Source organism: Amphiura filiformis, chromosome 1, assembly GCF_039555335.1.
Source record: "Amphiura filiformis chromosome 1, Afil_fr2py, whole genome shotgun sequence".
Taxonomy (NCBI): Eukaryota; Metazoa; Echinodermata; class Ophiuroidea; order Amphilepidida; family Amphiuridae; genus Amphiura; species Amphiura filiformis.
In genome coordinates this window covers 46,318,139-46,331,154 of record NC_092628.1, presented here as the reverse complement: position 1 = coordinate 46,331,154, position 13,016 = coordinate 46,318,139, and the positions used below count along the sequence as shown (strand labels likewise).

The following is a 13,016-nucleotide window of genomic DNA, read 5'->3' as shown; positions in this document are numbered from 1 at the left end:
ATGTTGATGCGTCTAATGCACGAGCCCGAAGGGGGAGTGCATTAGATGCATCAACAACAGCGCAAGTGCATTATTTTGTCTAATTTCTCGAGCAATAAGTATACAAGTTTATTAATCTATTTCATACACGAGAAGAAGAAAACACGTGATTTTTACTTATTTTATATAACAAATTATCACTAAAAATGTTGGAAAACAGAACCAAATATAAATGCATCAACCCGCCCGAAAAATGAATAAATCCTACGCGACGCGAACGTAGTACGCGGAGTGCACAATATTCACATTCAATGCATGTTTCGTACTTTTCTAACAGCTTTTCTGATTGGCTGCTTTGATATAGGAGTGTATGAATTCCTTTTCATACACTCCTAGATAGTGAGAACCAATCAGAGCACACATTAGTATTAATTACTTGCTGTGCATAAATTTTGTATAATTGCACTGGCGCGCACTCCGCGTAGTATGTGCTTGCTTTTGGACACATTCATTTTTCTTACGGGTGGATGCATTTATAATATTTGCTTGCATTTTCCAGGATTTTTTTCTCGTGTATGAAATAGTCTAATGCACTCCCCCCTTCGGGGCTCGTACATTAGACACATCAACATCTCAGTACGCGGGCATTATTTTGTACAATTTCACTCCCAACAAGTGATACGCATACACATAGGCCAAGTAACAAAAATAACATGTATATCGTCCGGACTTTTTCAAAAATCGGTGACGTGAGGGAGGTCCTTATTATTTGTTATTGTGTTATTTTTTTACCATTCATTTCGTACTGTTGAAAGCTGTGTTCATTCAAGGACGTTTAGTACGTCCATGGTTCATTCAACTGTAATTGCTTGTATAGTTAGCATTCTCTTGGTCGGGCAGACGTCACAAAGGGGAAATAGCCTTGTTGTAAAACCTATGCCTGCCACTTCCACATACTTGTGCATAATACGGAAGGTCGATTTGTGCCCATAAATGTTTAGGCCTATGTTAAACTGTATGTTATACAAATTGTACAGCTATCATTTCTACCCTATGACGAACCGACATACCTGTAAATCAAATAGCCCACAAAAAACTGGTCATCGCTGGTATTTTTCATGAAGAAAAACGACACTTTTTAACGCCGAACATGTCCAAAACACGCCAGCTGACGACTGAGCCTCCCGCATGCATGTACATAAACAAGCCGTGTTCATTGTTTAATTGTCACCTGCAGCTGTTCGCAAGAGAACTTTCTGCATAAAATTACCTGGGGTCGTTATCAGGCCTGAGACACACTGGCGCTAGTTTGAGGACAGTCACTATGAGTTACTAATGTCGGCACATGCAGAAAATGCGTGATGGGTCGCCATTTTGTGACTCGTGCAAGCTAACACAAACAAATTATTGGACTTAATAATCTTTTCAAGTTTTAATAAAGCGTGCATCTATCATGATAATATTACATTTTATTATTTTATTATTTGAATTACATAAGCTATGTCAATTTTGTGTCCATGTTAATTTTTATATGGATTTACCTGTGTTGATTTTAAACTGTTGTGAACGTGGAGCTACGCAAACTGGCAGGCGATTACCCACCATGCAATGCGAATACACGGAAGCGATCCAGTTTAGGATGCATCGCAGTTCCTATTGTGTAAACCAGGCGTAAACCGCCCATCCAACCTGATCGTGTGCACAGGATTTGTGCTGGAGGCTAGTTAATGCGCACAACCAATGCGCAGAAGAAGACCTTGATACTAGGCGGAGCTTACGTTTCACAAGAATGATTGACAGCTGTGAGTAAGTGAAATTCTGTTCTGTGATTGGTACAAAAATATGGTTCTCGTATAAATGAATATATTATCCATGGCTTCAAAATTAGGAACCGTTTCTTCCACAGAGCCCTATATAGGGCTCTATGGTCTCTACTCATCATACACGATCGTAGAAGATCTGGCAAGCGACGACGCTTGCCAATCAGGCTAGCTATTTGTACGGCGTGGCCTCTCATCCTTTTTATTATCTCTGGTCTTGTCACGCTGGTAGATTCGCCCACCTGTGACTACTGACCTGGATCTGACAGAAGATTGTGGAATTTACGATTTTCAGCAGCAGGATTTTATGAAACTGCCAATATTTGCAAGTATTCTGAAGGATCGGTAATAATTAAAATATTTTTCATGGTGTCGGTAGTGCAAGTTGAAGTTAGTGAATTTGTGGTTTTGTATGTTATGTGCAAGAGTGTTTTCAGGAAGCGTAAATAGGCAGGCCGTTATGCTAAGCTCTCCATCTTATATGCAAGTTCGATGACGACTGGACACATCACACGGTAGTGTGATGTGTCCAGCCTGGATATAGTAAAACCAGTGTGCGCGACTTAACTGCGCATACAAGGCATATGTGCAGTTCCCCTTTCTCGAGCTGGTGCAAAGGGGACGAAGGGGACAATGTTCCCGGATGTCCGACCGAGTGAATGCTAGCAAGCATAGCATCACTCAGTACAGTGATTCGTAAAAAAAATAGTAAAATTATAAATTTTCATAAACTCAGCCTCAGGAAATCAAAAAATCAGCAAAGGTTTCATTTTTACATGATTTTTGTATTTAATTAAGGTTAATTTTTTGCATTTTTGTAAAGTGAATGAAAGCAACATACATGTACAAATTGGGTAAAATGCAAGCCAATGAATTATAATATAATTACCCAGCATGCCTAATTGAATTAGGTAAGCTTAAAAATACATCTCAATAAAAAGTAAAATGATCTCTCAGTCCTCACACAAAAGTGGTCTTCATATCATCATTCATTCAGAATCATTCACGTCGCGACAATCACGTAACCATTCAACCTCACAATCCTCAAAGAAAAAGCTTTTACACATGAATACATCTAGCTCGTTCACGTAGCGGTTTCGTTGTCCCACTGGCCTACTTACCGCTACGTATAATAGTAGTGGCGAATTCCGGGGCAGAGCCACGGGTGTTTACGTGCGCAACCGATTTATTCGAAACCTCATGCTCACCTCCTGCCTTGCTCCAGTAGTTATTTCATATATTTTTTATAAGTCATCCATGGCCTTTAAAGAAAGTAATTCCTCTTAGAAGCAGAAATTAAGTTATATTAGCTCGGTTATATCTTGCACTGTCACGTACATTCAATTTTGTCAAATTACTTCCTGGTTTTGAGTTTAGGGTTGGGCGATATCGCAAAAAGATCGTACATTTTTGTTTTTATGGGTTTTTTTTCGGTTTTTTTAGCCGATTAAATTGCAGTGTTATACAAATGTAGTAATGTAAATGAATTATTTCTTGGGATAGGTATTCACATTTAATCATGTATAAATATTTACTGTTTTTTTTTTATTATTATTATTATTATTATTATTATTATTATTATTATTATTATCATCATCATATCTTTATTTAGGCTTATACTAAGTATTTACTTTTAATTATGTGAATATTTGTGCATTTTCTTTTCTTCTTAATTTTGTTTTCCCATTTTATAAATCTATTTATGAGGAAGCAGTGTTTTTATTACTATGATTTATAAACTGTTATTGATTTATGTTTATGTGTTAATTTATTTTGGATTAAATAAATTAGACCAAGTAAAATAAAAAACAAATAATTATGAGCCCCCTGGGGTTAAATTTCCAAACGGCCCGCCAAAATCCCCCATCTCGGCCTGCCAAAATCGCTTGCCCCCCCCCTCAGGCCGCCAAAAATCTTTGCTCCCCACCCTTTGAACATGCCAAATTTTGGGATCCCAATTTGCAAACCTTAAATGGTCTAGAATTAGGTATGTTGCGAGTGTAGCGTGCAGGAAACTTTGCATATTAAAGCGTTTCCGTACTGTCTTCCCCAACTGTTTTTTTTTTTCACAATTTTCAGACCTCCCCAGGGCTCATAATTGTTGCACAGCCCCTTATTTTGTTATTTTGAGAGTTATATTCCCTCATATCATCAGGCCCGTACGCAGGATTTCATTTGGGGGGCTGATTTTGAAAAAGTGGATTTTTTCCCAAGGCGGGGGTTGGGGCGATTTTGTACAGAGTACATGTACCATAGATGACATTAAACAAATTATGGGTAATGTGCTATCTCCAATTGAGAGGGGGAACCAGTGGTCTACGGCAGGGGGGACTTTTCCCCATGGCAAAAAATTGCCTATTTGGTACCCCTCCCCTAGTATGCAAGGAAAAAGAGAAAAAAAGGAGGAGAGAGAGGAAAAAGAGAGGAGAGGAGAGAGAGAGAGAGGGGGGGGGGAGAGGAGAGGAGGGAAGAGATGTGGGGAATCCATATGATATGCAGTACCATACGATTATTATCAATAAGCCTGGCAAAATTGATTTTTCATCAAATTTACCCCAACTTTTCATGCACTGTCGAGGACAAAATTTGGCCAAAAACAACCACTTTTTTGTGGTTTTCAATGACAAGAATTTCAAACACCCCTTTTCAATGACACTTAATATTTACATAAACTTATCGCCGCTTATTCCCAAGTACCCCTTTTATCCAAATTTCGCGGACAGTGCAAATTATACCCCCTATTTTGATGATATCACGGTCAAAACAGTTAATGACTTGAACGTGAAATCCATAAGTGTAAATCAAACCAATTTTTGAAGTTGCTGATCAAATCTCGACAGAGAATTTATGCCAATACAACATTTTAAAAATTTGACCTCAGATGACCCCTGGTAACCCCCAAATGACCTTACCAAAATATGATTCTAAATGGTGACTGTATCCACCAAGTTTCATGCCCATGTGACAGTTTTTAATAATTTGACCTCCAATGACCCCTGGTGACCCCAAAATGACCTTCCAAAAATTTGGCTCTAAATGTTGACTGTACCCACCATGTTTCATGCCCATATGACAGTTTTTAATAATTTGACCTCCAATGACCTCTGGTGACCCCGAAATGACCTTCAAAAAATTTGGCTCTAAATGTTGACTGTATTAACCAAGTCCCATATGACAGTTTTTACTCATTTGACCTCGGATGACCTCTGGTGACCCGAAAATGACCTCTCAAAATTTTGGCTCTAAATGTTGACTCTACACTTGATGCCCATGCATATGATAATTTTTACTAATTTGACCGCAGGTGACCAAAATTGTTTGGCCAAATAATAATTGCCCTTGTTAAACAAACTGGGACATCCCCATACCCCACCCCCATTTAACATGTGCTTAATATCTGTATCGTCCAAGCATCCTCATCTTCAATGCAACGTTCACTATTTATCACATTGGAATTATATTGCATGTTGAAAAATGTAGGCCAGGGGTTGATTTTCTTGACGGCATAACATGCAGGCCTGGGCGAGCGCGGCATGAGAAACTAAATCTTGGAATATGATCCTGAAATCTTGTTAATTAGTTATTTTAATTTTTGTTTTACAAAATGACAAAATGAACAACTTCCTCAACGTTTATAAATTGATTTATTTGGACAATTAACAGTCTTTTATTCATACTTGATAGTGGTTTATCGTTGAGTGTCTAGGACAAAAAAATAATACACAATTTTCGGCCTAGGCCTACATCATTTTTAGCATTTAGTTAACTTTTTATTACTTGTCTTTTTAATACGAGCTTTAGGAGGATTAGTTCGACAACAACACCGATTTAATGAGCGTTATACCGTTTTGGTGGGTTTATATGCTACTATTTGTGCGGATGGTTTTTTTTCTCTTTAATTTTTTACACAAAATAGTTCAGTGGTTTCACTAGTTGTAGGCATACTTAATATTAAGAGTCGTGCTGCACGCTGTTTTCATAAATAATACTTGTGCATAGGCCTATATCGCGATTGAATATTTTATTAATCAGTTAAGGGGTGGTGCAATAATTCCTTTTCGCGCTATTTTGTAACTCTCATGGTTGGTTGCTAGCTTTTGTGTTGAGTTGGGGAGGGGCATATTTCTGGCTCTTCATGCACAAATAAACAAGACAATAAAAAAAACCCCGTAATTTCTGTTAAAAAAACCAAACATTTAAATAAGCCAATGAAAAATTACAAAAGGAATATCTTAAGAAAATTCGAAGCAATAAAAAACAGAAACAAAAATATCACAGTCACAAATACTAATACCAGTAGCTAAGTAAAAATTAATTAATTAATTAAAATTAATTAATTAAAATTAATTAATTAATTAATTAATTAATTAATTAATTAATTAATTAATTAATTAATTAATTAATTAATTAATTAATTTATTTATTTATTTAATTATTTAATTAATTAATTAATTTAATTAATTTAATTAAATTAATTAATTAATTAATATGAATAAATCATTCTACCAGATAATTAATTAATTAATAAGAATAGAACATTCTACCAGTAATAAACAACTATAAAGAATATAATTATAATAATTACAAAAGGTAATGTCTTAATATTAAAATTCTAAGCAATTCTAAGCACTTTTAAATTTATACGATTAAAGAACTTGAGTGGCTATGCGTGACTGTGCATGCCTGAGTGGGAATGAAACGAAATAATATGATATCGCCCAGGGATATCCAATTACGTCATTGGCGAAATCCAATCTTCTGCGCATGCGTAATAGCACTCATGTAAAAAATTTATCGATGAATTTGAACGATTTAGTGCCTGTGATTATCGTTAAAATACTGCGGATTTAGACACAATGACAGTTTAAAATGTAGCTCTAAATATTCATATGATGGAGGAGACTACATGAGACCGTGGAATAAGCCATAGCAAGTAAGTAAAAGAAAATGGGGCAATTTGTTTGCAGTCAATTATCCCCCCTAATCTGGACGTAGTCCTTCTCTGACGTTAATAACGTAGATTGCCTGGCGATCGGAGTGTTATCGTCAGAGCACCTCGGACTAGAATACATCTTACCTGAGCTGAGAGTGAGAGCAAGCAAACAGGACGACTGCAGGATGAAAGATCTCGTCACCGATTGACTGTCTGTGTGTGTTTCTGCACGTGTGTACAATGTAATCTATAAATAGATCGATGGGCTGGTCGTGTCACCAGTCAACTCGGCCTAAACCAACTCGGTCCACGCCATACACGGACTCTCACACACAGCTCTCCCTTGACAGGCTTGGGCATTAATTTATTTTTTGATTGCTTGTTTGCTTGCTTACTTACTTGATTGATTGATTGATTCATTGATTGATTGATTGATCGATTGGAGTGACTACCGGGAGTGGCTGTCATTTTCTTCGGAACAGGGCATAGGAAGAGCCAAAGAGGGGGTCACAAATATACTAGATTACTTGTTTGCTTCAGTGCTTACTTACTTACTTGATTAAATGATTGATTTTTGGCACACGTTGATTCATTTGGCACCTTTTAAATAAAACACTCTAAAAAGGCTTAGGGAAACTGTAGGGCAAACTTTCCTGCTCACTATGCTCGCAACATATATCTAGACCATTTTAAGGGGCTGTGCAATAGTGAGCCCTGAGGGAGGGTAAAATTTGGGGGGGGGCAAGAAATTGTTGGCGAGCCAAAAGGGGACATAAGCAATTTTGGCCAGCTGAGAGGGAGGGGCAAGCAATTTTGGCACATATTCATGGGGCGCCTTTTAAATAAAACGCTCTGAGAGGCTTAGGAAAACAGTACAGAAACGCATAAATCTGAGATCCCATAATTTGGCATGTGTAGAGGGGGGGCAAAGATTGTTGGCGGGCCAAGGGGGGAGGCAAGCGCTTTTTTAGAAGGCTGAGAGGGAGGACAAGCGATTTTTGGTAGGCCAATTGGAAATTTTACCCCCAGGGGAGCTCATAATTATTGCACAGCCTCGTACCCCCTTGCGAAGAAAATGGCAGCCACAGGACTTTCAAAATTTACCCATTTTATCCCTCAAGTTTACCAATGCTGTTTTCAAAAGTGGCAAATTGTGATATTTTCTCCATCAGGATGATTCCTACCACCAATTTAACAATCACCGCAGCTGTGCGGTGTTCATTTTCTATGTGTGGCAAGGGGAAAGTCTATGTAAACTTTGTTCTTTTTTGAAATGCTTCCGAAGTTTGTTATTAGACATTGCTTTTTTTTCTGTCTGCAGACACTTTTCGTCAAAATTGAATATTCCATATCCCCGTCCATGTCACTGGTTCATTGGTTCAGAACAACGGTCAAAATGATCACAACACAGTCAATGGGTTGCTAACCAGGTGCGCAAACCAAGCATGAACCAGTAACTAAGGTACGTATGACCGTATGACGAATTCACTACGATGGCGAATAGTATGCAATAATGGTTGAATGTGGACCGAAATGTTTTAGGCCGAGTTGGTTCAGGGCTGGGTTGGTTTGGGTCTGAAGATGTTATTGCACTTTTGGTTTGTTTCCTCATTCCCTTCTATTTAGGGAGTGTTCATAAATACTTTAGTGGGGGGGTCCTAAAAAGGGATTATAGGCAGTACCAACATCAAAACACAAAATTTAGGCCCTATTAGGTAAAATTCAATTTCATTCACAATTTGTCATCATTTTTTTTATAATTCTTCCCTTTTTTTCTGTCACCCTGGGTAAAAAGTAGTTTATTGTTAATCAATTTTTATTTCACCAACGCCTTCCGTCTATTGACGGCCTTACATGAACCGACGGCCATGATGAGCGGGGGGAGTGGGGGGACTGGCCCCCTGCCCCCCCCCCCACACTGGCTACGCCACTGAAATTGATATAGGCCTACTACTATGAAAATACATGTAGTCAAGTATTTACACCCCAGATTTACACAATTGTATCTAGATATCATATACCTATCTAATCATAATTATGAGAAATAGGCTAAAAGTAATTTTATAGTGTTTGTTATTTTTTGTCTTATAGACGACATGACATGGGGGGGGGGGGCAAAAAATTTAGACCCTAAAAAAAGGGGGGAATCAACTAATTTTTAGACCCTAAAAAGAGGGATCAAGAATTTGTTTCTGTCCAAGGTGCCAACTTTTCCAACCCACCCCACCAAAGTATTAAATGAACACTCCCTTACCATGTTTAGAGACCGTTCACAAACACTTGTTAGGGGGGCTGATGCAAAAAGGGGGCCCTTAAAAGTTTGACCCTCCTGGGGGGGGCCTAAAAATTACCACAAATTTTCCTGGGAAATTGAGTTTATATGCATTTCTATGGAGTTGACCCATAATTTTCATATCAAAAAAGGGGCCCTGAAATTTTTGAGATCTGATTTTCAGTGATAAAATTTGTTTGCATCAGGCCCCCCTAACAAGTGTTTGTGAACGGTCCCTTATAGTTATTTGTCAAACTGTAATCTTGCTGTTAACCCAAGCATGACAAAAGTTGTAATATTTTCTCATGGGAAAATCAGAAGAAAACCATTATTCCACTATGCTAATGAGAACCTAATTCATGTGATCAGGCGCATACAGAAATCCAGCAACGGGGGGATTGGGCAAATGATCATGAAACGTGTAAATATAGCTTTATAAATGGTCAAATATGGTTTAAAGCCATATTATAACATTTTCAAACAAAATAGATTAGCATTTCTTTGCCATAAAATATTAGCTTTTACTGTCAGATATATCCCCTTTTATTTTTGAGCCGAACAACTATGGCAAAGCAAAGAAAATTGGAATTTACTACCAGCGCACATGTCGCCAATACGTACCACTCCTTCGGTCATGTTGTGGTACGACCCTTTGTTGTGCATATCACCTTCCCGCACGCCGTGTACGTATGTGTGTTATGAACATCGTGTATGCGTTCGACTAATAATTCCATCGTAATAATAAAGCGCCGGTTCCGGCGTTTTATTTAAAATCTCGGATTTTGACAAAACTACAGCACTTAGAGTGCTTGATTTTTGCAGGGTATATTGGTTTAATAAAGTACAATTTAATCGTGTAAAAAAAGAATTTTAAAAATTCAGCGAGGGCGTCTTCCTCAGCAAATGTTATAATATGGCTTTAAATTGGAATATAATTTGCGCAAACCAGGCCTAAATTTGATTTTTCAAAAGCTAAAATGGTCAAATATGAGATTAATCTCATCAAAATCACATGCACACATGGGGCTCTCTTCTCTTTTTCACTAATTTCGCTTCTCTCTTCTTTTTTTTATATACCCGGGGCACGCCCGTATAAAAAGGGCTGTATACACTACTGGTAATTATAATTATCTTTGGGTAATTTGTAATTATAATTATTAATGGAAAGTTTTAAAAAAACAGTACAGTATTAACAAACAAGTCAGCTAGTCAAGGCATGCTACAATATAAGAGCACATTAAAATCAGTATTATAAAAAGTACAGAGCATACTGCATACTCGATACTACAGCAGGAAAAACACTCAATAAAAACTGCATACATGTATATATATGAATATCATAAATTTTATTAAAACAAATTATATTGTGTATTTACTGCATTATGCCAATTCAAATCAATAGGCCTTCATGTTCACACACAATCAAAATCAAAACATCAATTGATATCCATTTTCTCTGCCCCATAGTCAAGTTACTATACTCACCCTTCTTTCTATTATTCCACACATTCCAAAGAAAGTGTTCTAAGGGAACAACTCAAAACAATGATGATGTCCTTTAAAACAAAACTAATTTTGTTTGGGAGAGGTTAAAAGTAATTTTTAACATTTCAGGATTACGGTTCTGGCAGGGAGGAATGTTGGTTGAGAAACAAAACTAGTTTTGAAGGTTTACAGGACATCATTGATCCTCGAGTTGTTCTCTACATGCAGTGGCGGTACCAGGAACTTTTTTTGGGGGGTGAATATCAGGAGGGCAACATTGACCAATTTTGTGCAAAATTGCCACAAAAGTGGAAATTTACATAATTTTTTGGGTTTTGCCTCCAAAGCGGGGGGAAAACTGGGGGTGGGGCAAAAATAATATTGTGGGGAATGCCCCCTTGCCCCTGTAGCGCCACCACTGCTTCTCCAAATGTAATAATACATAAAAACACTGCCTAGTACCTGTGAAGCACTTCTTCCAATGTGTGATACAAATTGTACAAATAATGGCCTGCGGGTTCTCAACACTTGTGACACCAGAACCTTGCACTACTCCACACTATGGGCACAACTGGGAGGCAAAACAAAAAAGGTGCAAGTTATGTATTCATTAGGCCTAGTTGTTAACAAAAACCTCTCAACATAATTCATGCTAAAGCCATAATGTATGATCTTTTAAAATAAATTTGTTTAATTTTTTTCAAACTGGATTTTTTTGTGTATTATTTGTAATGTTTGCACATGTCCCACCTTACAGCCTTTGTATCGGGCACGGAATAAGAATTCACGATTTCCTATTTCTCAACCCAAGGCCTTAGAGCAAAATTGTACCATTGATTTGTTGGGAGTGGCCTTTCTGTTGCTTGCATGTTTTCTTCATTCCAGCTGTTTCTTTCTAGTTTTCTCTTCATACAGGCCAGCATGCTTATATATATAAGCTTTTAAAGCATTTTGCTTGAGCCTGGTCCCACCAGCACCCGAGTGTACTAAGGGCTGTGCAATAATTATGAGCCATGGGGGAGGGTAAAATTGGGGGGGGCAAGAATTTTTTGGTGAGGCAAAAGGGGGGGCAAGCAAAGGGCTTAGGAAAACGTACTGAAACGATAAAATATGCAAATTTTCCTGCTCGTTGCGCTCGCAACATGTATCTAGACCATTTAAGGTTTGAAAATTGGGATCCCCAAAATTTGGCATGCACAAGGGGGGGGGGCAAAGAATTTTTGGTGGGCTCATAATTATTGCACATCCCTAAATATCCAACCAGATCCACTGGTTAAACAAACACTTAATTGGAATCAGCCAAATTCATTGTGCTTGTAGGACAACAGAGCAATTTTGAATGGCTAGTATGAACTGAACTGTCAACTTATTATGTGAGAGTATTAACAAAGAGAGGGTGACACAGATTTTCTCAGGGACACTGCTTTTTCAATGAGACAATATATCCCCCATAGAACACCACATTTAAGGGATCTGGCATGAGCGTTTTGACAGTATTTTTTGTGGGCTATGAGAGCACATCAGACATATCAAATTGAATTCTGAACATGAAGAATGTCTTTCTGATATCAAATAATTTTCATTTTTTGAAATTCACGATATCATACAAATTTTATGACTAATTATTAAAATTTGATATTTTTCACATTTTCGATCATATAACAGTCCTCGAAGTAAATTTTTATAAATCTAATGATATATTTCTTAAGTGTATGTAGCTGGGAGGAAAAGCCGACGATCAATTGAAAATTTTGACCTTTCATATCTTCAATACAAAAGGTCAAAATTTTCAATTGATCGTCTGCTTTTCATCACACCTACATATACTTTTAAGTATAAATATCAATATTTAATCATTTGCCATAAAATGTGTATTACATTGCGAATTTCAAAAAATCAAAATTATTTGATATCAGAAGGACATTCTTCGTATTCAAAAATGCAATTCGATATGTCTGAAGAGCTCTAAAGTCCCACAATAAATACTGTCCAAACGATCATACCCCATCCCTTAAGCAGCCAAGATAATAAGTGTGTTTTCTTTTATGTTACCTTTTGGCTTAAAATGGCCAGAAAACTTTCCTGACAGTTGTTACTAATATTACTTCATAATTTTTGGCAAATAACAAAATAAAAATTTGACAAAAATCATATATTATGGCTTTAACACAAAACTAAAATCAGTGGAAATGACAAATCATTGGCACCCACAAGCAGAGAAACCCTGTAATTGACTCATACCCTAAAAGTGAATACTACAAATACTAAAAGATGGTTTCAAAGGAATCAATGGAGGCTGGCTATGTAAACATATCATGTTGGATTCCAATTTCGAATTAAAAATAACAACATTAATTAAATTTACTATCACTACATACCATTCAGCAGCTGTCATATTACAAATAGTTATTTATATATTGCTTTAAAATATGTTTGCATGATTACATGATTTACATATTTGCATTTACAAAATTGATGATAATTGGTATTGGTAATTCAAAAATTTACATGAATAAAGCACAAAATG

General features: G+C 37.0%; 1 protein-coding gene across 1 annotated transcript in view; it reads right to left on the bottom strand.

Annotated features, from left to right (window-relative positions):
- The window catches only part of LOC140147833 (peroxiredoxin-1-like), a 38,976-nt gene extending 31,986 nt beyond the window's left edge, over positions 1–6,990 (bottom strand). The window contains exon 1 of the mRNA XM_072169590.1: positions 6,877–6,990. The gene's annotated coding sequence lies outside the window, so the exon portion shown is untranslated. The remainder of the gene's footprint in view (positions 1–6,876) is intronic.
- Between the last annotated feature and the right edge of the window lie 6,026 nt (positions 6,991–13,016).